At 45.6% G+C, this 27,789-nt stretch overlaps 1 protein-coding gene and 1 pseudogene across 1 annotated transcript in view; both read right to left on the reverse strand.

Annotated features, from left to right (window-relative positions):
- ADCY2 (adenylate cyclase 2) overlaps positions 1 to 27,789 on the reverse strand; it is a 1,664,414-nt gene that overhangs the window by 447,633 nt on the left and 1,188,992 nt on the right. The window lies entirely within an intron of this gene.
- Positions 16,833 to 16,950, reverse strand: LOC134930363 (5S ribosomal RNA; annotated as a pseudogene).

The following is a 27,789-nucleotide window of genomic DNA, read 5'->3' on the forward strand; positions in this document are numbered from 1 at the left end:
CATAGGTCAGGGGGTTTTAGTATAATTCCCCCGGTTTTATATTCTGCCCACACACCCGGTGGGGATGCCAACAGGGGGAGCAGGTCGGACCTGAGGTCCCTCCCCCCAGCCCCACAATGTTCCTGCCCTGGAGCTGCCTCTCCTTCACTCCTGGTCAACGGCCATTTCAGCTTGAGCCTTGCTGTTCCTGAGATTGCTGTGGCAAATCCTGCTCTGTGGAACCGCCTGACTGCCAGTGCTGTGCTTCCTACAGGACACTTGAGTATTCTACCTGTCACTGGGACTGTGTTAGTTAAGAAAGAGTGCATACCTTCAGGGTTGTGTGGTACAAACACCCTGTGATATACATCCAGTGCTTACTGTGTTTGTTATATCTATTGTTATCACATATAGCCATACTGCATATCACTTTGTGTGGCTAGTCCAGTGCAGTTTATAGTACATAATTTCTGCATGGTACATTTGTGACTATATATCTGTGCATGTGCATGTAGCTGCTGCGTGGTTACCTTATTGCAGGGTATTTCACTCAGCATGCTATTCCTAGATTGCTATACCTGAGGGGGCCAAGTGTTTCAGGTTTTTCTATTTTCAATGTAGGATTATATCACAACATATACTGTCGGGGTATTTTTGCTTGTGATTTCTAGTCACCATATATTCTATATCTATTGAACCTCCGGTCTGTGCCATCTTAGTGTTCTTGCTAGGTATAGTGTTGCTACACTATGTACCGGGTTGCCCATTGTGCACTTAGTTATGTCTGCTACACGTGGCAACAACGTTGGGGCTTCTCCCACACTGCGTGGTAGTGAGGCCGCTGACTCAACGGAGGATAATTTAGCAGCTGAGAGTTCAGGTTCAAGGGGTTCATTACCCCCCAGTGGGACAGTAGCGCTTGGGGCATCAAGGATCCGCCTTGGGCTACGTTCTCCACATTACTAAGCATACTTGTGACTAAATTGACGCCCCCTGTGGGACCACCTGTGCCACTGCAGCAGTTTATGGTCCCGCCATGGGTGGATCAGCTTTCCACTCAACTGCAGCATTTGAACCGATCTATGACTAAATCCAAATCTCACTCTCGCCTGCCTAAGTCTAATTCATCTTCTAAACGGGCCATTACCTCCTCCCAATCCACGGCTTTAACTGACACGTCCTCGGAGGAGGAAAGTGCATATACTGACCCCGATGACACTGACATTTCAGACGGGGAAGGAAAGTCATCCGTGGATGTCCCGGATTTGATTGATGTAATTTGGCTTATTCTTTAAGTGTCTGATGATTCTGAGACTGAAACTGTCTCCAAGAAACCGGATAGGTTTAAACGTAAGAAGGTGGTTAAACAGGTCTCTTCTCTAAACACCTGGTTGACATACGTCAGGAATCCTGGGAAAATCTGGGGACAAAGTTTACACCGAATAAGAGACCTTTGGCTCGCTATCCTCTCTCTACGGAGGTGTGTAAAAATTGGGATACCCCACCGTCTGTAGATTCTCATGTGGCGCGCATGGTAGTTTCCTCTGCTCTACCAGTAACTACCGTCACCTCTCTGAAGGAACCGACGAATAGACGTGTGGAGGGCTGTTTAAAAGCGATTTATACCCTAACGGGGACTGTGCATAGGACAACAATTGCAGCGACTTGGGCTGCTGAAGCTGTTGAGGCGTGGGCTCAGGAACTTGAGGCGGAACTGTCTGCCGACACGTCTGAGCATTTCGACAATGTCTCTCATATATTGCCACGGCTTCTCTGTACCTTAAGGAGGCGGCCTCCGATGCTGGGGTGCTCGTGGCCAAGGCTGCTACTGCATCAGTCTTGGCCAGACGTATCCTTTGGTTGAGATCCTGGTCGGTGGATTTGGATTCCAAGAAAACTCTGGAGGTACTTCCTTTCAAAGGAAACATTCTCTTTGCAGAAGACCTAAATAAGATTGTGGCTGATCTGGCTAAGGCTAAAACAGCTTGCCTATCTAGTACGGCTAAAAGTACTTTCCCTCGGCCCTTTCGTACTCCAGGTAAAGCAAAAAGTCAGGCGTATGCAAAGCGAGCTCGTGCTTCCAGACCAAACATGCCCAGACCAAAGCGTGCCTGGGCTGCCCGTCAGCCAGCTTCCACAACTGACAAGCCTGCCGCATGACGGGGCAGGCCTCCCTCTGGGGAATCCCATGGTAGGGAGGCCGACTTCTAGGTTTTGCCCAGGAATGGTTGAAGACCACTCCAGATGCCTGGGCGAGGGAAGTTGTCGCTCGAGGTTACGCCATTCCTTTCAAGAATCGTCCCCCGCAGCGGTTTTGCCTGACAGATGTGCCTCTGGATCCAGCAAAAGCAGAATCAGATTCAGCTTTATTGGCCAGGTGTACTCACTTACACTAGGAATTCTTTGTGGTACAATGCATCACGAAGCAGCAACATGAAGGGGGAATACATAGCATAAGAAGGGGGACAAACGTAGCATACATTACATGTATGAGCTGATATTGCACATTGCAACTGTACAATAGACTCGACGTATTATACATATAAGACTAAAATGAAGGCTGCTTGGCAGAGCAGCACCGAGGCAGCCATCCGTGGCGCCAACTAGAACTCAAACAATGCACATAATACAGAAGATTTAAGTATTACATCAAAAGATAAACACACAGACAAAAAAAAAAAAAACACACACAGAAACAATAATGCATGATTGGTGTAGGCATTTTGGGTAATTACCTCCAGGGGCTGTGTATTCCACCCTCACAAGGTACCAGGTGTGGCAGCCATCTTAGGCGCACTGTGTAGGAATACCCAGGGGGAATAGTCCACCCCTAGAAGAGAACACAAAATGGGGAGATTGCAGAGTCCTTAAGTTAATAAAACCATCAGGTTCATGTATTTTTCATCCCATCCACAAGCGCACCAGATAAGGCAGCCATGTTTGGCGCACTATGAAGGTTACACAGTGGGAGATGAGCCATACAAGGGCAAAATGCATGTATGGGAAAACTGACAGGTGTGTAGGAGTATGCTATACCCTGCATGGAAAGATCCAAATGAAGCACACCCTGCCCATGGAGGAACCATCCAAGGCAGCCATGTGGGGCGCACTGGTAGGTTACTGCTGGCAGGGTGTGCAACCAATGGAGGTACACATTACAGGAATACCACACAGTGGGGTGGAAGTACCCTGTAAGAAGAAAGAGAAGAGAAAAACACATTTGCAGGAAAACTGTACTAACATTATTTTGTGAAAATTATAAATGTCCTGGTCTCATGAGAGCAGTGTGGGTGGGTGTGAGAATGTGGGGTGCACACTAATGTCTAATGGAACTGACCCAGAAAAGTCTGGTACTGATGCGCACGCCCCTCAGTTCCCTGCTCAGCTTGAGGGGTAGTCCCGGGGGTAGTCATGATGTTCTTGGACAGAGGAGTAGTAGGCATTGGTCCTAGTGTTCTCATGGCAGAGGTGAGGAGAGGCCACATAATGGTCCTGAGTTGCAGTGTTTGGGGAACTAGTTTAATTAGAAATTTTAGCGTAGTCCAAATCCAGTTCAAACTCCGGTTCTAACTTCATTCTTAAAATACATTCTTAATAAATGCATTTTTCGCAAATGCAAGCAGGCCAAGTCCTGACTGCAGGCCTTGATAATATTGCTCTTAAATGCTCCAACTGTATCAGCTGGCAAAGGGGGAGGTGTGCAATCAGAACTTCAGATAATTAACAGAGGGGAGTTTGCATTGAAGAAGGATCACAGACATTTGCAGACAAACTATCTTGGGGTGTGAAAAGTGTAGCCAGAGAGAGATGAGCGACTCAGATATACAAGCATGAGGATGGTGTTTTTACCTGTGAAGAGAGGAGAGATGGTTTTCAGTTCCGGTTCTAACTTCATTCATGTACCTCGGAGTGCAAACACGTTGCACTCAGAGGTACATTCCCTCCTGGTCACAGGAGTGGTGGTACAGGTGCCTCTGGCTCAGAGAGGCAAGGGGTACTATTCCACGCTGTTTCTAGTCCCAAAACCTAACAGGTCCTCGCGGCCCATTCTCAACCTGAAGTCCTTGAACAAGCATGTGCGGGTCTCCAAGTTTTGTATGGAAACTCTGCGCTCTATTGTTCTGGTCATGGAGCCCGGGGACTATATGGTCTCCCTGGACATAAAGGATGCCTACCTGCATATTCCTATTGCGGTATCTCATCAACAGTGCCTGCGGTTTGCGGTGGGCAACCTGCATTACCAATTTCGGGCATTACCCTTTGGTTTGACAATGGCTCCCCGAGTCTTCACCAAAGTAATGGCGGTCATGACGGCTACTCTCTGCCGTCAAGGGATCAGGATCCTACCGTACTTGGATGATTTCGTTGATCCTGGCGAATTCCCCACAACTTCTCCTGTGTCAACTCATTCTGACGGTCCAGTGCATGAAAGCCCACAGGTGGCTGATCAACTGGAAGAAATCCTCCCTGGTTCCTGCTCGGAGCATGTTACACCTGGGAGCATTATTGGACACTCACAACCAACGGTTGTCCCTGTCTCAGGAGAAAGTCCTGAAGCTTCAGGACAGGATTCGATGCTTCCTATCTCGTCCGCAAGTGTCGATACATTCAGCAATGCAAGAGCTAGGTCTCATGGTGTCGGCTTTCAACATGGTGGAGTATGCTCAGTTCCACTCTCGCCCTCTGCAGAAGTTAATTCTGACCAAGTGGGACGGCCTGCCTCACCGGATCAGATTTCACATGATCTCATTGTCTCCGGAGGTCTGCCTGTCACTGAGTTGATGGCTGCAGGACCAACAATTGAGCAAGGCACATCCCTTCTGGATATCCAACTGGGTCCTTCTGTTGACGGATGCAAGTCTGAGAGATTGGGGCGTGGTGTTGGAACAACACTCTCTTCAGGGTTGATGGACCAAGGAGGAGTCTCTGCTCCCAATCAATATTCTGGAACTGCGGGCAGTGTTCAACGTGTTAACAATGGCCCAGCATCTGATTCAGAACAGACCTGTTCAAGTACAGTCGGACAACTCCACCATGGTGGCGTACATAAATCATCAAGGAGGCACTCAAAGCCGCATGGCAATGAGGGAAGTATCAAGGATTCTTCAGTGGGCAGAACGCCATCTGCCGGCCATATCAGCAGCGTTCATTATGGGCGTTCTGAACTGGGAGGCGGACTCTCTCAGTCGTCAGAATGTGCACACCGGAGAATGAAGCTTATATCTAGAGGTGTTCCAACTTCTCGTGGACAAGTGGGGCATCCCAGATGTGGACCTGATGGCGTCTCGACACAATCACAAGGTTCTGGTCTTTGGAGCAAGGACAAGGGATCCTCAAGCAGCGTTCATGGATGTTCTGTCAATCCCATGGAACGTTCGGCTGCGGTATGTGTTCCCTCCGGTGTCACTCCTGCCCAGAGTAATACGGAAGTTCAAGCAAGGAGGAGGAAAACTACTTCTGCTAGCTCCAGAGTGTCCCAGACAGCACTGGTTCTTCGATCTACAGGGCCTCACGCTAGATTGTCCCCTTCTACTTACACAACGACCAGACCTCCTCGTTCAGGGCCCTTGTGTTTACCAGGACTTGGCCCATCTGGCTTTGACGGCATGGCTCTTGAGGCTTCCGTCCAGAGGGCCAAGGGTTTTTCTGAGGCAGTCGTTCAAACTGTGTTGAAGGCCCGTAAGCCGCCTTCTGCTCGGATTTACCATCGGGTCTGGAATGCTTACTTTACTTGATGTGCTTCTCACAATCATGACGTTTTCAAGTTTAGCACGGCCAAACTGTTGGCCTTCCTACAACAGGGCCTGGACTTAGGCCTGCATCTGGCCTCCCTCAAGTTCACATTTCTGCCTTGTCGGTTTGGTTTCAGAGAAAGATTGCCATCCTACCTGATGTCCATACATTCACTAAGGCTGTGTTGCAGATTCAGCCTCCTTATGTGCTGCCTGTGGCCCCCCCTTGGGACTTGTCGGTGGTTTTGGAGGCCTTCCAAGTATCTCCGTTTGAGCCTCTTGCCTCTGCTGACCTTAAGTGGCTTTCCCTTAAGGTCCTATTCTTGCTGGCTATTGCCTCGGCTAGAAGGGTCTCGGACTTGGGTTCTTTATCCTGCAAGTCTCCCTATTTGATTTTTCACCATGACCGGGCGGTTCTTAGAACGCAGCCAGGTTATTTGCCTAAGGTGGTGTCTTCTTTCCACCTTAACCAGGAGATTGTGGTTCCGGCCTTTAATTCTCCTGAGCTGTCTCCCAAAGAACGGTCTTTGGATGTGGTACGGGCTCTCCGTATCTATGTGAAGAGAACTTCCTCCATAAGGAAATCTGATTTTCTTTTTGTATTGTTTGGTTTTCACAAACATGGCTGGCCTGCTTCCAAGCAGACTCTGGCCAGATGGATTAGAATGGTGATTGCACATGCTTATGTACAGGCTGGTTGTCCAGTTCCTGCTACCATTAAAGCCCATTCTACTCGGTCGGTTGGACCTTCTTGGGCGGCCCACCGTGGTGCGACCCTTGAACAATTGTGCAAGGCGGTTACGTGGTCCTCAGGGAACACGTTTATAAGGTTCTATGCCTTTGATACCGCCACTTCCCAGGATGCTTCCTTTGGACGCCGGGTTCTTGTGCCCACTACAGTGCATCCCCTCCCATAAGGAACTGCTTAAGGACATCCCCAATGTAATTCCTTGTGGAGCCCAGTGTACCCCGCAGCAGAAAACATGATTTATGGTAAGTACTTACCATTGTTAAATGTCTTTTGGCAAGGTACACTGGGCTCCACAAGGAGCCCACCCTGACACACTTAGCTTTTTTGGGTTGGTATTGGCATAGCCGCTGACACCCTCTCCTGTGGTGAGTGTGTGGTGTAATTGGCTATGAGCATTGTCGTCTCTGGTACCTGCTACTGCATTGGGCTGGTTAACGAAACTGAGCTCCTGTGCAAGGAGGTGGGGTGATATAGGAGGCAGCACTGTGCATCTTGGGAAGAAGGTCAAAGCTTTGAGCCTGTTGGTGCCTCGGATCAAGATCCTACTCTACAGCCCAATGTAATTCCTTGTGGAGCCCAGTGTATCTCTCAGAAAGATTTAACAACAGTAAGTTCTTACCATAAATCTTGTTTTTCCCCAGTAATTTCAGCTACGATTGCCAGGCTAGAGGGCTGGGCTACCCTAACTCTTTCCTTGCTGGGGAGGATTGTTGTCTTTAAATCTGTAATTTTCCCCAAAATGTTCTACATTATGCAATCACTCCCGATCAGCCTTCACGACTCGGATGAACTCTGACTCCGTAGAGCTATGGCGCGTTTTCTTTGGCAAGGGAAAAAAAACAAAAATTGCCTACGCGAAGCTTGTGATGGATAAATCTGTTGGTGGTGCTGGTGTCCCTGATTTTCTCTCCTATTCTCTCACGGTCTTTCTTCGGTATGCTGCTAAGCACATATACTGATTTGGCCCTAGATTCTAATGCTTTCAGACCTTTTTCCCCCTGCGCTCTCCTCCATACAAAGAAGTACTCTATCCCTTCTTTTATCCTGGATCATCCTCTGTTTCGGGATACTTACTTTAGCTGGGTGAAATTACATAAAAAATTGAGGAGTGATCACACTGCTTCCCCCTATCTATCTTTATGGGGAACGCGTATTGCGCTCCTCCCCTTCACAATGCTCTATTCCTTCAGTGGCGGGAGAGGGGGCTGTGCTCCGCTTCCCAAGTGTTTGATCCGGGAGGTCATATCGCCCAATTTGCTACACTGAGAGACAGGTACTCCCTTCCATCCTCCCATTTCTTTATGTTTCTCTAAACTAGACACTATTTATCTTCGATACATTTTGATTCCTATTTCCCTTTTCCCTCCTCCCGTCTAGCAAAGGTCCTCAAATATTGGGAATCCCACCCTTATAGAATTAAACAAATTTACATCCTTATAGTAAATCTACCCTCTCAGCCCTACCTTCATAAATTAGTTACCTCATGGCAATCGGATATCCCAGGCATTACCTCATATGACTCTCTATTGAAGCATCACCACCGCACCATGACTATATTGAGCTCCGCTTACCTACTAGAAGTCCACATCAAGTCTATCCACAGAGCCTATCTACCTCCTTATATTCAAGCTTTTATCGACCCCTCAGTTTCTGATAGATGCCCCAAGTGTAAAGGGGCTAGAGCCTCATTCTACCATTGCTTCTGGAAGTGTACCAAGATTAGGCGTTTCTGGAATAAATTATTTATGTTTATTAATAACCACTTCTCTGTCTCTCTTCGACCTGACCCACCTGGAATGCTTATGCATCAATATCTCTGTATGGGAAAATATCAAGGGTGATAAAATACTTTTTCCCATGCTAACTATGCTTTTCACTATTTCAAAAAAGGCAATCTTAAAGCGTTGGGTTGTCAGGTCTGCCCCTTCTCTATCCAAAGTTTTAAAGGTTATGTTGCAATACTTATATTTTGATCGTAGATCCACCATATTCACAGGATACTCCGGCCTTGCTGTTTTTTTATAAAAAATGGGGCCCCTATATGTCTACGCTGGATCATGAAACCCAATCTCAGATAACCTCTGCCTTTGAAAACTCCTCTTGGAAGATGGTCAAGTGACTTATGTATTTTTTTTCTTTTCTCTTCTTATGCCTCCTCTCCTCTAAACCGTGATAGCCCTTCTCTCCTCCTCTACTCCCTCTTCTTTTTACTCTCCATGATATGCACTCTCATTCCTTTTTTTTTTTTTTTTTAAATACTCATGTTTATGGCTATTTCATTGCAATATTACTATAAGGCCTCCAATGCACTAATTATTAGTATTATGCTTTCATCTCCACTACTGTTGACCTTATATTGCATCATATCGAAGGTGCCTCTTATTCCCCCCACCCTCCTTCACCCCCCCCTCCCCCCGTCTCATGGTCCCAGTTGGATAGGATACTGTTCGTATCCCTCCCCTTTTCTCTTTATGCATTATGACAGACTGCATTTGGTCTGCATTTGTACATGCCATTGTTATGTGATTGTTTTCCCTTCTGTACGACCAGATTTGAGTATCATTATACTGCACATTGGTGTAGTCTCTATCGAAAAACTTAATAAAAACCAGCTTAAAAAAAAAAAAGCATGCTGGCTTTTCTTCAAATAGGATTGAATCTAGATTTACGCCTTGCTTCTATGAAACTACACATTTCTGCCCTATCAGTATGGTTTCAGAGAAAAATTGTTATACTACCAGATATACATCCTTTTTTCAAAGGGTCATACCTGTACTACCTCCATATGTACCCCGGTAGCTCCATGGGATCTCTCTGTAGTATTGGAGGTACTTCAAGAGCACCCTTTTGAACCCTTAGATTCAGTGGACCTCAAATGGTTGACAGCTAAGACAATATTTTTGCTGGCTATTTCTTCTGCCAGGAGGGTGTCAGACTTGAGATCTCTCCTGTCATCCACCTTTCTTGATTTTTCATCATGACAGGGCTGCTCTACAGACTAGGCCTGGGTACCTTCCTGATTAGGTTTCACCTTAATCAGGAAATTATAGTCCCGGAATTTCTCACCATATCTTTCAGCAAAAGAACAGTGTTTGGATGTAGTACGTGCCCTACGTATCTACACAGACCAAACTAGTTCTATCAGAAGATCCGACTCTCTATTCATACTTTATAAATTTCACAAGCGTGGCTGACCAGCTAACAAACCGATGCTGCCAGATGGATTTGAATGGTTATTGCACAAGCATACAATCAAGCTGATTTGCTTGTCCCAATTGAAATTTCTGCTCATTCTACTAGATCTGTAGGTCCCTCATGGGCAGCACGCCGTGTGGCATCTCCTGAGCAATTATGTAATGCCGCTAGGTGGTCTTCTATTCACATGTTTCTAAAATTCTACTCATTTGATACCTTTGCATCCCAGGATGCTTCCTTGGGATGCAGGATTCTGTTATCCTCTCAGGCTCATCCCCTCCCTTAATAATACTACTTTAGGACATCCCCGATGTGGAGCCCTATGAATCCCGAAGAAGAAAATGAGAGTTATGGTAGACTTACCTTTGTTAACTCTCTTTCTTGGAAGTTCACAGGGTCATGTAAAAAATGGGGGGAGGAAAGAATGTCTCTTTGTTGGTGCACATTGCTATATTTAAAATATAATCTTTATTTCAATCATTTGATTAAAAGCGTCCAAGCACAAAAAAGACAATACAATTACATACACGTACATATAATCAACATAGTGAAAAAAAGTAAGCAAATGGAAAAATAGCGCTAAATGGTCATAGATGAGATGAGCAAGTCAATATTAAACATATTTAATTCAACATGTAAAACAATAAGACATCCATATGAATATAGATAAAATGAATTAAGAAACCCTTAAAAAGGGTAAAAAGCATTACTCCCAATCACATAAATCTGAAACTGGAGAGGATGATAGGACCTGTTCCTAGAATACAGTCCCCTTCTAGGTCCAGATGGACCAAATTTGTAATCAAACGTAGGCAATAATTACCACAGATGTACCCAAGGTTTGTTAAGCAGCTCAGCACTCCGCAATATTGCAGTTCCTTGGTGAGGTGATGAAGCAACAATGTCCTCAGTTCAAGTGGTATACCTCCAGCAAAGGTCCATGAAGTTCAGTAGAGGGGGCTTGGTTCAGGTCCTCAGATCTCCAAATAATGTGTCCAGGGAGTGAAGCAGGATCAGTCTCAGCGTTTGTATAGGTTGCTCAGGTCTCTCACATGCTGCTGCATCAATCTGCGGGATATCTCTCTCTCTCTCTCTGTACAGTACCTCCCACTCTGCATCAGCTGATGCAGAGTGGGAGGCCCTGTACAGAGAGAGAGAGAGAGAGAGAGAGATATCCCGCAGATTGATGCAGCACCACGTGAGAGACCTGAGCAACCTATACAAACGCTGAGACTGATCCTGCTTTACTCCCTGGACACATTATTTGGAGATCTGAGGACCTGAACCAAGCCCCCGCTACTGAACTTCATGGACCTTTGCTGGAGGTATACCACTTGAACTGAGGACATTGTTGCTTCATCACCTCACCAAGGAACTGCAATATTGCGGAGTGCTGAGCCGCTTAACAAACCTTGGGTACATCTGTGGTAATTATTGCCTACGTTTGATTACAAATTTGGTCCATCTGGACCTAGAAGGGGACTGTATTCTTGGAACAGGTCCTATCATCCTCTCCAGTTTCAGATTTATGTGATTGGGAGTAATGCTTTTTACCCTTTTTAAGGGTTTCTTAATTCATTTTATCTATATTCATATGGATGTCTTATTGTTTTACATGTTGAATTAAATATGTTTAATATTGACTTGCTCATCTCATCTATGACCATTTAGCGCTATTTTTCCATTTGCTTGCTGTTTGTCTACGAGGTCTGACCAATCTCTTCATTTAGCTGCTGTGTTGAACCTCCCATATTAGCGCCCAGAGAGAATTACCTTTGGGTAATTTTCCTTTTTTCTCGCATAGTGAAAAAAAGTGTTTAGTGATCATAAAATCCAAGGTCACTAGCTGTCTCCTGTGCTTAATCTCAATTCGTTTTGTATTAATTTCAATGCAATCAGAGATAACTTTATCTCTCTATATTGGGAAACAAGTATCTGCTGGTAAGTAGTAATGAATATCTCAGCTAAGAGATAACCCTCGTATTATGATGTGTGTACCCACAGTTACTGGTGAGTATTGATAATTATAACTGAACCGACGAGTCACCCTCCTGTGGATATATACGTATACAGTATATCAGTCTCTCCACAATGTTTTATCATGAAGACTTGGATTTCAACAGGTTTCCTGTGCATAGAAACAAGTACTGTAAGTATATACAGTATGGTGTTTTTTGTATCATAAATGTCTGAATTCAATCTCATTAGTAGTTGCAAAATTAATTAAGCTTGTATGTTATATTCCTTAGATGATATATTAATACATGCAGCAGATCTAAGGATGTGATTGTTATAAATTCCCAAAGTAAGGGAATAGTGCTCTGGCTTCAGCATCAAATTAAGGTGACACCCACATAAATGACCTATATAATGGGAATCTGATTACTCAGTATCTCTGTATTTTAAGTTGCACTTATTCAGTGTAAACAACTATTTTGTAGCTGTATATATACACACACTAGTTAATATTATAAAACAGTCTGTCCTATTGTTATAATTGTCCAATGGTCTCTATATACTTATGGACAGACTGTTAAGGTTGCACTGTTGCAAAATATTTTGTGTCCGTTCCATGACACTGTAATTTAGACAGCTTATTTAAATTGCACTTGTTCAGTGCATGGCCGGATTAACAATGGGGCGGATGGAGCTACAGCTCCAGGCTGCCCCATCAAAATAGGCCCAAAGCAACTGCTGTGCTGCTGCTGCAGACAGGAAAACATTTATTCCTGCTACAGCAGCTTGACCCAGTCTGTCTGAGGCCCCGCCCCCCAGTTGCGATCCCCCTTTAATCTCTCACCCCGCTTCGGCGCATCAAACACTGCCGCCATCCGCCCGCATAAAGAAACTGCATACCTTGGCCTCTGTGCCACATATGCTGTGATGTCAGGACCTGGGACATCACAGAGGCGCTGCTCCGCCATCACCGAGCTGGGTGAGCACTGAACGAAGCATCAGCGTGGTCAGTGCCAGATTAAGGTCCACATAGGCCTGGAGCTGAAATTTATAAAGAGCCTATTATGTGCTGCCGCAGGGTTGTGTGCCCAGCACTGTGGAGTGGTGACTACTTTTCTGAGTGTGTGGTCCAAGAAGTATTTTTTTGTACTGTTGAATATGGCTAGAAGCATGGAGGGTATAGCTACCGCGTACCTCTGATCTCTACCATCTCAATCTCTATTCCCTCTCAGCTTATACTGTATGATGTATGCACCACTTATTCTATTAAGATCAGATGGCCATGGCTGGGAGTTAAAACATCCACAATTCAATTTCTGTTTATATCACTTCCAAAGGCAAAACAGAATAGCAAATATATGCACATACAGCCAAGTGATGTGCGGGGAGGTAAATGGCTGGGAAGTGCCCCCAAACCACATTATACCATGTTGTATTGCCCCCAAACCACATTATGCTGCATTATAGTACCCCGATACACATTACGCCACATTGTAGTGCCCCTCACAAACATTAAGCCACATTGTAGTACCCCAAAACACCTTATGCCACATTGTAGTGCCCCAATAAACATTATGCCACATCATAGTACCCCAATACACTTTAAGCCACATTGTAGTGCCCCGATACACACTATGCCATATCACAGTGCCCCCATACACATTTATTCCACATGGCATTGCATTGTAGAACTCCTAGTCACACACAGCTGTTGTAGAACTGCATGTCACAACAGTTTTGCAGTGCTTTGACTGAAATGCCAGCATGTGGCACACATCTCAGCTCAGAGGATACCACACTCCTCACGCATATTTAAGTCCAAGACAGGCCCACACCATTCCCCTGATCTTTGGAGCTGCTCGAGCTGGAGATAACCCGAGAATGTTCACCACTGGGAAGCAAGTGAGGAGCAGAAAGGGGAGGGACAAAGCAGTCCTGCATGGGCTGCTTTACAGAGTCCAGGGCAATTGATGGGGGATTCAAGAGTCTCCCATACCTACTGAATATGGCAGGGTTAGGCAACTATTGCTCCAACTGGCTTGCCCCGCTGTGCTACAGCCCAGCCTGACTACCTGTGAGTAAGGTCAGCCATGCAGACTAAAAACCAAGCCGCCTGCAGCCCAACCCCCAAATATCACATGGCGCAGCGGTGCACTGCAAGCCCATGTTTGGCACCTCCTCCACATCGCACATGGTCAAGGTGACGCCCCCACCACCACCACACGCAGTGCATAGGCAGCTGAGGTCCATTCGTGAAGGCTGCCCGGCTGCCGGGGGTGGCGCTCTGGCGATGCCACCCACGGCTACGGGTTGGACATTTCAGCTCACTGCCCCATTTGAGAGTGCCAGTATACGCCTTCACTTGCCTAGAGAGAAGGGCTGGGTGCCGGCTACAACCCAGGAGTCAGGCCACACACTATTCAAAGAAGAGGGAGGTCTCAGAACTCCCGCTCAATGTAGCAGGCAGAGTAGGGGATCTGACACCTCTCATAACCTGCCAGGATGGGTGACAACAGCCTGCCGCTGCCTCACACCCAGTCCCCACCACTGCCAGTGCCATCCTTCCCTCTCTGCATTGAGCTCCATGAATGTATAAATCCAGCAGAGCCGGGACCACAGTGTGATGGGGCCGCGAGGATCCCCAGCAGCACAGTCACTGAGAAGCAGTGCACTTACTTTATATTAACAAGATATTTGTGATGAAATAAGTGCTGACCTGGTGTTCTGTGCAGCACAGGGATGTGTCTGGCCCCGGCCTTTCCCCTTCACCCAGGGCACAAGCTCATGACACCTGGCGTATCTGAGGACATGGGAACAGCTCCAGAAGGGCCGCTTAGAGGTAAACTGGTGGAAGGACAACTACAAAATTGTCACTTCTATAGTAGAGTTCTACAATACTGTCAGTATCAGCTGTGCTGCACTCCTTACCTTAACATTTCCCTGATCACATACTGCACTGCAGTTGTGGATATTAAAGGTATTTAGAGGGACATTGATGTGGCATATGTCTGGTGGTCTAAGGGGCATATGGGGTGGTCAAATTTTGAACATGCCCACCGAGTGACGGGAACGAGGTTGTAGCACATGTAGACACACAACCTTTTAGGAACACACACACCAGTGTGCCCTCATCAATGATCAGCATCCTAGAATAACCAGTAAGTAAGTAGTTCTGTCCAGGGCCCTAACTTGCACCCCTGTGATTATTAGTAGCAGTGAGCACAGCTTCTCTGCTGGGTGCACCGCTACTAATATACATTTCTGTGCTCCATCTCCCACTGCTTCCACAGTGTCTGCACATATAGACATACTCCAGCCCACAGTTCCATGCTGAGAAGCCATTCCGTTGGTCAGACAGGTACTACTACTGTGTGGCCACAATGTGTAAGAGGCACTACTACTGTTTGGGCATAATATGTAAAGGGCACTAATACTGTGAGTTTAATGTGTAAGAGACACTACTACTATGCAGTGTAATGTAAAGGGCACTACTGTGTGGCGTAATTTGAATTGGTGGTACTATTGTGACTGTCCTTATTTAAAATGGGGGATGCCAGTCCCTTATTTTGCCAGGGGCCCTCGGACCCCTAGATACACCCCTGCTGCTCGCTGCTTATCAGTGTTTCATTGTGTCCTCCTAATGCATATCCCTGAGCCTCAGACAGTGCCAGTATACAGTGTATGCAAGCACTGGCAGAATTATATTTTTTGATCCTGTTACATACAGATGCATATACTGTGGTTGTGGTATATACAGGGTGATTCAAAAGTTGCAGTGGGCCTATTTTGATTGGGTGGCCTGGAGCTGCAGCTCCACCCGCCCCATTGTTAATCTGGCTCTGTTGGTTAGTCAATACATTGGAGACAGAAGAGAAGGACCCTTTGTGGGAGCACTCATCAAGAAATAGAAATATTGGGCCTAATTCTGAGTTGATCGCAGCATCAAATTTGTTAGCAGTTGGGCAAAACCATGTGCACTGCAGGGGGGACAGATATAACATGTGCAGAGAGAGTTAGATTTGGGTGTGGTGTGTTCAAACTGAAATCTAAATTGCAGTGTAAAAATAAAGCAGCCAGTACTTACCCTGCACAGAAACAATAATATAACCCACCCAAATCTAACTGTTATATCTGCCCCCCCTGCAGTGCACATGGTTTTGCCCAATTGCTAAAAAACTTGCTGCTGCGATCAACTCAGAATTACTCCCATTGTTAAGAATAAAACCTAACTTTTAATTCATTCATATAAAAAAACTTTGTATGAGGCAAAAAAATGAAATATAATAATAATAATAATAATAATAATAATAAAAAATAATTATATATATATATATATATATATATATATACTGTATATATATATATATATATATATATATATATAAATCTATATTACCGGCACTCCTCTTTGTAGCTGGAATGGTTGCTTTGCTGGTTGCCCTCACAGGTTAAGATAGATGCATTCGTATGGTGCGGCACTCCAGTCAGGAAAGATTTCACATACAAGCAAGTGGTTTTGCAACGTTTCAATGCCTTTATTGTGGCATTTTCATCAGGCTTAATACATACAAAAAACACAAACTCTTACCTTATATCCCCACCCATCAGTGAATGGCGCCACTCCGGTAACGGGACCACGCACCCGACCCGGCGGCTACCTATCATAGGTAGCCGCCGGGTCGGGTGCGTGGTCCCGTTACCGGAGTGGCGCCATTCACTGATGGGTGGGGATATAAGGTAAGAGTTTGTGTTTTTTGTATGTATTAAGCCTGATGAAAATGCCACAATAAAGGCATTGAAACGTTGCAAAACCACTTGCTTGTATGTGAAATCTTTCCTGACTGGAGTGCCGCACCATACGAATGCATATATATATATATATATATATATATACATATTGAGCCCTCTTATCCACTAAACCATGCAGAAATATGTGCTCATGTCATATTAGTTATATAAGAAGCACAATATCCTAATATGCAGCAGGATGTCCGTTAAGTACCTATAATTGGAAATTGGGCCACAGCGCCCTCAAGGGTATAGGAATATCCTCTGAGTAAACGAACAATACTAGAAAATAATAATTTCTTGTTCACAATACTAGTCTGACCAGCAGTGACACATTATATTGATGTGAGAGGGAAGTGATAAAGAAGAGAGAATTCAAGAAAAATTTATGAATCTGCTGTCAACATTAGACTGGATTGTAGAATCGCCTCGACCTACCACACCAGATATTCTCTGGCGGTCACCCTCCAGGTACTGGTCTGGCCCAACACTTTATTGCTTCCAAGAGCAGATGGGATTGGGCATTTTAAGTGTGGTTTGATAATAGAAAATACTCCCGTGTCTTAATCAGAATCGTTGATGAGAGTTCATGAATAGGAAAAAAGGAGAATTATAAATTCCAAGTGTAAGAAACAGGGGATCTGCTGTTGACGTTAGACTGTGAGCTACCAGTTGGTTATCAACCATACAGGACCTCACTGAATCACCAGTGAGAGTGCTGAATATAAATAAAGTGTAGAAACATAGTAGAGAAATGCAAATCTCATTAAGAGTGTGTTATCCCTCTACCAGAGAGAAAAACCTGGAATGTCAAAATATAGGGGGTCGGATCCAAGTTAATATCAATAAATATCCAAGGCTGTATCTAGTTACACATATTTCACAGAAACATGCAGTAAACTGGCAGGGTAGTAAAAATTGCTTGATACTGTCCAAATTGAGCAAAATGGTATTGCATCCAAATAACAGGGTTATTGCACAGCCTATTTACCTATTTAAACAAAATACACAGTGACATACATTAGCAAAGTACAAGAGCTGAAATAATAGGATTTTGGTTACCTACCAGTAAATCCTTTTATCATAATCCATAGAGGATGCTGGGGTCCACATTAGTACAATGGGGTATAGATGGGTCCACCAGGAGCCATTGGCACTTTAAGAATTTGAGAGTGTGTGCTGGCTCCTCCCTCCAACCAGACTCAGTCTAGAAACTGTGCCCGAGGAGACGGACATCTTCGAGAAAAGGATTTTACACCGATAGTGGCGATATTCATACCAGCTCACACATACAAGGCACATTAAGCTAACTAGCTTGAAAAACTCAGCAACTTCTGAAACATTACTTACCAAGTAACAATGCACTACATAACTAACTAATGTGGCGCCCAGCATCCTCTACGGACTACGAGAAAACGATTTACCGGTAGGTAAGGTAGCCAAATTCCTATTCTCTCTTACGTCCTAGAGGATGCTGGGGTCCACATTAGTACCATGGGGATGTACCAAAGCTCCCAGAACGGGAGGGAGAGTGCAGAGGCTCCTGCAGAACTGAATGACTGAACTTCAGATCATCAGAGGCCAAAGTATTGAACTTGTAGAACTTAGCAAACGTGTTCGACCCAGACCAAGTTGCTGCTCGGCAAAGTTGTAACGCCGAGACACCACGGGCAGCCGCTCAGGAAGACCCCACCTTACGAGTAGAGTGGGCCTTAACAGATTTTGGACACAGCAATCCTGCAGTAGAATAAGCCTGCTGGATAGTGAACTTAATCCAGCGAGAGATCGTCTGCTTAGAAGCAGGACACCCAATTTTCTTGTGATCATATAGGACAAGCAGAGTCTGACTTTCTGTGATGAGAAGTTCTCTTCACATATATCTTCAGAGCCCTCACAACATCCAAGGACTTTGATGTAATTGAGGAGTCAGTAGCCACTGGCACCACAATAGGTTGGTTGATATGAAATGCCAACACAACCTTCGAAAGAAACTGCTGATGTGTCCGGAGCTCAGCTCTATCTTTGTGGAAGATCAAGGAAGGGCTTTTACAGAATAAAGCCCCCAATCTGGACACGCATCTAGCAGAAGCTAAGGCCAACAAAGTGAAAGCCTTCTATGCAAGATATTTGACCTCAACCTCCTGTAGACGCTCAAACCAATCTGACTGGAGGAACTGCAACACCACGTTAAGGTCCCAAGGTGCCATAGGCGGTACAAAGGGAGGTTGGATGTGCAGAACTCCCTTCAAAAAAGTCTGAACCTCACGGAGGGCAGCCGATTGTTTCCGGAAGAAAATGGATAGGGCCGAAATCTGGACCTTCACATATCCCAACCTCAGGCCCATGGGGGTGATTCCGAGTTGTTCGCTCCCTAGCAGATTTTAGCAGCATTGCACACGCTAGGCCGCCGCCCTCTGGGAGTGTATATTAGCTTAGCAGAATTGCGAATAGAAATTGTTTAGCAGTTTCTGAGTAGCTCCAGACCTACTCACAGATTGCGATCAGCTCAGCCCGTTTCGTTCCTGGTTTGACGTCACACACACGCCCTGCGTTCGGCCAGCCACTCTCCCATTTCTCCAGATACTCCCGCATTTTTCCCTGACACTCCCTGAAAACGGCCAGTTTCCGCCCAGAAACACCCACTTCCTGTCAATCACACTCCGATCACTTCAACGATGAAAATTCCTCGTTCGGACGTGAGTAAATCTACTAAGTTTTGTGCTAAAATACTTAGCGCATGCGCACTGCGTACCATGCGCATTTTTGCCTTATTCGCTCCGTTGCGAAAATCGGCAATGAGCGAACAACTCAGAATGACCCCCCATATCCACACCCGCTTGCAGGAAGAGGAGAAAACGTCTGAGTTGAAACTCCACCGTAGGAAACTTCTTGGATTCACACCAAGAGACCTATTTCTTCCAAATACGATGGTAATGTTTAAACGTTACCCCTTTCCTCACCTGTATCAGGGTAGGAATGACCTTCTTCAGAATGCCCTTCCGAGCAAGTATCAGGCGCTCAACTTCCATGCCATCAAACGTAGCTTCGGTAAGTCTTGATAGGCGAATGGCCCCTGCTGCAGCAGGTCCTCCCAAAGAGGAAGAGGCCTCGGCTCTTCTTGTAGTAGATCCAGAAGGTCCGCATACCAAGTCCTCCTTGGCCAGTCTCGAGCAATGAGGATTGCTTAAACCCTTGCTCTCCTTATGAGCTTTAGGATCCTTGTGATGAGTGGGAGTGGTGGAAACATGTACACTGACCAAAACACCCATGGAGACACCAGGGCGTCCACTGCCACTGCCTGTGGTTCCCTCGACCTGGAACAATAGCGTTGAAGCTTCTTGTTGAGACGAGAGGCCATCATGTCTATTTGGGGTAGTCCCCAATTGCCTGTTATTTCCTTGAAGTCCTCCAGATCATATCTGCTGAGGAAGTCTGCTTCCCAGTTGTCTTCTCCTGGAATGAAGATTGTTGATAGCACCAATGTGTGTTTTTCTGCCCAGAGGAGGATTCTTGACACCTCTGACATTGCAGCTCTGCTCTTCGTTCTGCCCTGTCAGTTTATGTAGGCCACTGTTGTGACATTGTCCAACTGCACTTCAATGGCCCGATTTCTTAAAAGATGGGCCCTCTGAAGAAGACCGTTGTATACATCTCTTAGTTCCAGAATGTTGATCCGTAGGCCGACTTCCAGAATTGAACACCTTCCTTGGAAGGTCTCCATGGTTAGAAGGATCCAGTCCTGAACCCCGAACCTGCGGCCCTCCAGAAGGTGAGGCAATTGTAGCCACCAGAGGAGTGAAATCCTGGCCTTTGGCGACAGACGAATTCTCAGGTGCATGTGCAGATGAGATCCTGACCACTTGTTCAAGAAATCCAGTTGGAAGGACCGAGCATGAAACCTTCCATACTGGAGAGCCTCGTAAGAGGCCACCATCTTTCCCAGAAGGTGAATGCATTGATGAACCAACACCCGGGCTGGCATCAGTACATCCCGGACCAACGCCTTTTCTAGTGGAAGAAATACCCTCTGTACTTCCGTGTCGAGGATCATCCCCAGAAACGACAACCTCCTGGTTGGTTCCAAGTGTGATTTTGGAAGGTTCAGAAGCCAACCTGGATTCTGGGGAGATCGGTCGTAATAGCAATGGACCGCAATAGTTTCTCCCTGGACGCTGCCTTTATTAGCAGATCGTCCAGATATTGAATGATGTTCACCCCCTGTTTGCAAAGGAGAACCATCATCTCTGCCATCACCTTGGTGAACACCCTTGGTGCTGTTGAGAGGCCGAATGGCAGGGCCTGGAACTGGAAATGACCGTCCAACAAAGCAAAGCGGAGATACGCCTGATGCAGCAGCCAGATCGGAATGTGGAGGTATGCATCCTTGATATCCAGGGATACCAGGAATTCCCCCTCTTCCAGACCCAAAATCACTGCCCTTAGAGACTCAATCTTGAACTTGAACTCCTTCAGAAAGGTGTTCAGTGATTTTAGGTTCAGAATGGGCCTTACCGTACCATCTGGTTTCGGTATCACAAAAAGGTTTGAGTAGTAACCCTTGTTGTGCATATGAGGTGGTACAGGCACAATGACTTGTGACTCCACCAACTTCTGGATGGCGGCTTGTAGAACCGCCCTGTTCACCAGCAGAGCTGGTAAACCTGATTTGAAAAACCGGTGAGGGGGGAGATTTTGAAACTCCAGCCTTAACCCCTGGGACACAATATCCAGCACCCAGGGATCCAGGCTGGATGACACCCAGAGGTGACTGAACTGCCTGAGTCTCACTCCCACCGGCCCCACCTCCGGGACCAGTAGTCAACCGTCATGCGGAGGACTTGGGTGTACCTGAAGTAGGTTTCTGTTCCTGAGAACCTGCCATAGCAGGTTTCTTGGACTTGGGCCTACCTCCCCGAAAGAAGGTGTTGGATGGCCTGGCCTTTCTGGGTTTCGTAGTCTGAAAAGGCTAAGATGCGGGCGAAGAAAACGGTTTCTTCGGAGCAGGTGTAGCTGAGGGAAGAAAAGGAGACTTACCCGCTGTAGCCGTGTAAATCCACACATCTAGCGCTTCCCCAAAAAGAGCCTGACCTGTATACGGTAGGGACTCCACACCTTTCCTGGATTCTGAGTCGGCAGACCATTGACATAGCCACAGTCCTCGCCGCGCTGAGACTGACATGGAAGAAATTCCTGCAGCCATGGTACCCAGATCTTTCATGGATTCCACCAGAAATCCTGGTGAATCCTGAATGTTATGCAAAAATAAGCCAACATCCTCCTTATCCATAATATCCAAATCTTCAAGTAAGGTGCAAGACCATTTTACTATAGCTTTGGTAATCCGAGCACTGGCAATAGTGGGATGTAGTATTGCCCCTGAAGCCGTGTACATGGATTTGAGCGTATTATCAATCTTACGATCAGACGGCTCTTTCAAGGCGGTAGATCCCGGAACAGGCAACACCACTTTTTTTGAAAGTCTGGATACTGACACGTCAACAATAGGCGGGTTTTCCCATTTTTTACTATCCTCAACAGGGAAAAGAAAAGAAACCTGAACCCTCTTAGGGATCTGGAATCTTTTTTCCAGGTTTTCCCAAGCCTTTTCAAAAATTGCATTCAATTCTTTTGACGCAGGGAAGGTTAGCGAGGCTTTCTTATTTTCAGTGAAGTAAGCCTCCTCAACCTGCTCAGGAGGTGTATCATTAATATTCAACACATCCCTAATGGCCTCTATCATCAACTGCACCCACTTAGCAAGAGATGCTGTCACCCGTACTCCCTCATCACCGTCAGAATCGGTATCGATGTCATCCTGCATAAATTGTGCCAAAGGTCGTTTATGGGAGTACACAGCAGGGAGACCTGAGGCACCAGAACTGGGCCAGACAGCCATATTCTGCAGCACCTGGGTAGCAGATTCATTCTGTGCAACCCTATCTGAAATCTAAGAAATCATAGTTTTGATAGAGGATAACTATTCCGGCTCCCTTGCTGGAATATGTGCTAAACCAGTGCTATCCTGGAATGGGATTATCCTGAGAGGACATATCCTCTGCAGGCATATGACACAGAGTCCCAGGACATTGCTAGTGGTGACCACAGACACTCCACACAGACACACAGGGGATACAGACAGAGTTTCACCCCCAAGAATGGCAAGAGAGACACAGAGATTGGAGCCAACCCACACCCAGCGCTATATTCATACAAAGGGAGACCCTTTATAAGCACTGGCCGTGTACCTTAATAGGTTACAGAGTTGTTTTGCAGCCTCCCCCATCCTTCTACAACCCCCTGGTACCATGTAGGATAGCTGGAGATTGATGTGCAGGGACTTGCTTTTTTTCCTATACAGCGCTGTGCAGGCAGGAAAACGGCACTGAAACGCTGCTGGATCCGCTCTGAGAAGCTCTGCCCCCGTAATGGCGTCGTCTTCCCGCTCCTCCTAGGATTATACTGTCCTGAGGTATGATGCTGGCTGAGATTCGAGACCCCGACAGACTGAGGTGACCAGTGTAGGGTTAGGCGTTGGCTCAGGGCGCCCCTCACAGTGCCGCACCATTGTGCCGCTGAGCCTCCCGGAGCGCAGTTAGTACTGCACTCCCTCCCTTATGCCGCCATCTTCACACCGGCCCCATGCTTGTCAGGGGGGTCGGTGTCTCACTCGCCACGATCTTCAGCTCTGTAAGGGGGTGACGGCAGGCTGCTGGGGTGAGAAATCCCTGTGGTGGGGAACGATCTATCCCCTCTGGAGCTCAGTGTCCAGTCAGCGGAGACAGTGGCTCAGACCCCACAGGGCGGACACTGCTCCCCCCTTAGTCCCACGCTGCAGGGAGGCTGTTGCCAGCAGCCTCCCTGTAAAATAAAAACTAGATTTACTAGAAAAGCTCTGTAGAGCTCCCCTAGCTGTGACTGGCTCCTCCGGACACATTTTCTAAACTGAGTGTGGTAGGAGGGGCATAGAGGGAGGAGCCAGCCCACACTCTCAAACTCTTAAAGTGCCATTCACTCCTGGTGTACCCGTCAATACCCCATTGTACTAATGTGGACCCCAGCATCCTCTAGGACGTAAGAGAAAACAGGTATCAAGGATCAGATCCAAGTTGGCATCAATAGCTATACAGGGCTGTGTGTAGTCAGAGGTATTTCACAAAAAACATAGCAAGCTTGCAAGGTTATAAAAACGCTTGATGCTGGCTAAATCAGGCAAGATGATATTGCATCCCAATAACATAGTTATTGCACAATAACATAAGCTGGCAGGGTAAATACTGACTGCTATCACAGGTAGACAAAATAGTGTTGCATACAGCTGTCAGTGTAATTACACAACTAGCAGAATGCAGTCTGATTGTTTCACAATATATGTCAGAAAAAAATAAATCAGAAGAATGCTGTTGGGATCAAGCAAAATAATGTTGCATCCAGCTGACACAATGTTGCATAGCTAATAATGTTATAATGTGACAATTGACAAAGAGAGTGAACAATAACAGTATGTAGTAATAAATACAAAACACTGTCTCAATCAGACAGAGTAGTATTACTTACTGCACAATGGGCAAAGATCAGAAAGATAAATCTTAGACATACTGTCAAAAATCAGATAAAGTAATGCTACATTCAACTGGCACAATTATTGCGCCGCTAAAAATGTTACAAAATAACGAAATGAAACGTAGATAGAATTTCCTAAACAAAACAGTGCCCCTATACTATGAATTGCAAATGCGTTAAACATTCACAGGAGGAGTATTCCGAGAGGGTAAAATGGAGTAAAAATGTTCCGGGCCGGGTCACTGGGTACACCTATATACTGTAGGAGTAATTGTAAGCATGATGCAAGGTAATCCCCTACAGGTGACGTCAAATGATATACCACCCTATATATATTGATGCATAATAAGGATAACAAGAGGGTGAATATGTTGGGTTACCACTCCCGTACCAGATGTGCAAGGAGATGCAATCGCGGTGGGGCAGAGCGCACGTGGAGTCCTGCTGCGGGTGCCGCCGGAAGACGTGTTTCACCCATCAGGCAGACTTGGTTGCTTTCTAAGTGGCTGTGTCTCCCGCTGCCGCTTTTAACACGTCAGCGGGACCGCTTCCTCCTTCATGGTGAGCGATGCTGACATCACTCAGGCAGCTGTAGATGAAAAATTGAGCTGTAGGGAGTCCCCGTATCGGTGCACCGAAGGCCTGCATTAATGACTAGGAAATATTTGAAAAAGGTCCCAGGTGTACTGCACTATATCATGAACCTGAAAAAGGGGTAACAATCAAATAAGTGCTAAGAAGAAAAAGAATAAATAGTGAACAAAAAGTATTATTAAATAAAGATAATTTGCTAAATAGGATTGTTGGAGTATGAATTATCCAGATAATTTTTTTATTATTATTTATATAGTAATTGAGAAGATTTGAGACCTAATCCAAACAGTGGATATTGGATATAGATAAATGAAACCTATGTTAGCAAAAATGATTTTATAAAACAACAGCTGAACATAAAATGTTCTACACAGGTAGAGTCAACAGAAAATATGACACACGTTAAAGTGGTGATCAATGTATTAAATAAGAAGGAGAGAAGAGTAAAACATATGGATATATAAAGCATGTAGTGTATATAGTAGATTATTATTGTTATTGTGTTATAGTTGTAGAAGTTGTAGAAATATCCAGATCCCACTATGGCTGCTCAGTTGGCATGAACCTGGAATCAGACCTAGACGCCTCATGGTCCTTCTGTACAGCGGACAACCCCAACTTTAAAATCAGCCATCACACCTGCCATCATCTCCCAATGAGGTTCAGGGCAGCATCCATATTTGGACGCGTATTGGCACGACACACTATGTAAGTGGATAACACATTTTCACATATATCACAGAAAAGCTGCTGACTTTGCTTTAGCTTATTATCATGCACACAGACAGACTGTTCCACAGTGAAACACAAGTGCTCACGACTCTGTAAAAAAAAATTAAATGATGTGTGTATAAAACCTAATGCACCTCACTTGAAAATGTGCTTCACTGAATTAACTACTAACATCACTGCCCCCCCAGTGTCCGTATGTTGTAGGATCGACACCAAATGGCTACAGAAAGAAGCAGGAAGTCATTAGAAAATGGTGTCCACCATGTGTTTTTTTTTTAAACATACTGTATATAAGATATAATATAAACATATGTAACCAAAGCACACAAGGCTTAATAGCCTGTATTACCCACATGGTACCTTTCCGGTTGGTGTGGAATCACTAAAGGACCCCATTGTACTCTCACCCACAGTTAAGTAAGTAAAAGTTGACGGCGGCTGGGAGCCATTTAACAGAGGGCATCCAGCGGCGGTAGCGTCCTCCTGTACACCTGACTATAAGAGGAGAAAGACGTGTTGGATAGCCCCCGGAAGGAATGAGAGCTGTCCGCGGGCGAGCAGGATAGTGTGATGCTGGGAGACCGCCGATGGGAGCCGAGCAGCATGTGCACAGCGGCAGAGCTATCAAAGAGGGGAGCGGTGATAGCAGCCCGTGGCAGCAGGGAAGTGCTGACCACTGTTGGGTGCCGGGAAGCGGCGGGCGGCCAGCGGTGGCATCTGACTAAGGCTTGGTGCTGGGGAGCGGCTGCTGTAAGCTTCCCACACATGGCGGGGCAGCAGCATGAGCTTAATGCAAAAGTGGAGGCTATGACGGGGCTTCTGTATAAGCGCTGTCCAGCTCCTTGCAGTCAAGGCTGAATCAGCTAAAGCTGATTCAGGTCTATGGCGGGGCTCCTCTGCTGAGCGCCGACAAGCCTATTCTGCATTTCAGTAGTACACAGTCCCAGGGCCACACTTCTTAGTAAGCTGAGAAGGGACTGTCAAAGAAAAAAGTTTTAGAAAAATTAAAAATAAAGTCTTGGAGACTTCCAAACGTGCTCTTCCCTGTGAAGGCACAAAAACACTGAGGCATCCTTGGAGTATGGAGAGGGAGGAGTGTTACTAATTTAAATATTTAAATGTGCCTGTCCCTGCTAACAACCCATCCATATCCCAAAGCACTCCAGTGACCCCTAGTGGATAAAGAAGAAATAATAGATATAATGTAATATAAAAGTTATATTAAACCTCTGAAAAGCTATTCATTTTAAAGAGAAAAACCTCTATGTAAATACTTATGTTAAAACTATCCTGAGACGGTGTTAACTTTGGTGTGAATCTTTTTCTCTGTCTGATAAATTGTATTTATTACCAGACAGAGAAAATATATGTTGTGCTTCAATATATATATACATATATATATAAGCACTACGGAAATAAATATATATATATATATATATATATATACACATACAGATATAGGTGTGTGTGGTCCCATAGAGAGGGGTTAGCATTTGCCCACTCTCAATTTGTAAGAACCAGGCGGAACTCGGAGAATTGATGAACAAAAGTGAAGCTTTAGTGAATCAAAAAAATAAAAATGGCATAGCTTGTCAACGTTTCAGCGCCATGCTTTTTTCAAGGCTGTATGCTGTGGAACAAAACAAATCAAACAGTGCAAAAGTCTTACCTTATAAGCGTGCGTAAGTCTGTAAGGCCACGTTGCAGAACAGCGGGAGCTGGCATTGGTCTGGACTTCCGGTAAATTCCTGAGCTGGGATACCAGGAAGTGATGTCATCTGGTATCCTGGCAACCGCGGGCGTCTCAACCTCCGCTGGTAACCCACTGGTGCAATTGGAGGAGAATATGCTGTGTAACATAATGCATATTGATTCAGTGAATGTGATGTGCTAGCTATGTCAATTACTGTATGAGCAATGTGTAAGGAATCAATAATAATCCGCTAGTGACCTGCTAGTGCAGGCAAAGGAGGATATGATATGTGACAATGCATATAAATTCAGTGAGTGTGCTGTGCTAGCTGTGACAGATCGTGAATTGCTGTATGAATTGTGTATGTGTGATCAGTGCCAATAATAAATAATTTCCTGCACAATGGCGAGTATTATATTCAGCTTACAGGATGTGCCATGTGATCAAATGTAGCTCTGAGCTATGCAAATGTTTATATGTTTGTTCAAGAATGTACGTTTTTTGGCACAGAAGAAATACAATCTCATATCCTATTGTACAAACGGTACATTGATGACTTATTACTCTTCTGGACAGGTACCACAGGTGAGTTGGCAAACTTGTGGGTGAAAATCAACAACAGTGACACTCCCATCAAATTGACCATAGAAACCAGTCAGACATCTATACATTTCTTAGACATACGAATCGGCATCAAAGATGGCAACATCCACACGTCAATGTATCATAAATCAACTGACCGCAATACTCTTCTCATGAACAGCAGTTTTCATCCTCCTGCACTCAAGAGGGGCCTTCCTAGGTCCCAG

Source organism: Pseudophryne corroboree, chromosome 5, assembly GCF_028390025.1.
Source record: "Pseudophryne corroboree isolate aPseCor3 chromosome 5, aPseCor3.hap2, whole genome shotgun sequence".
Taxonomy (NCBI): Eukaryota; Metazoa; Chordata; class Amphibia; order Anura; family Myobatrachidae; genus Pseudophryne; species Pseudophryne corroboree.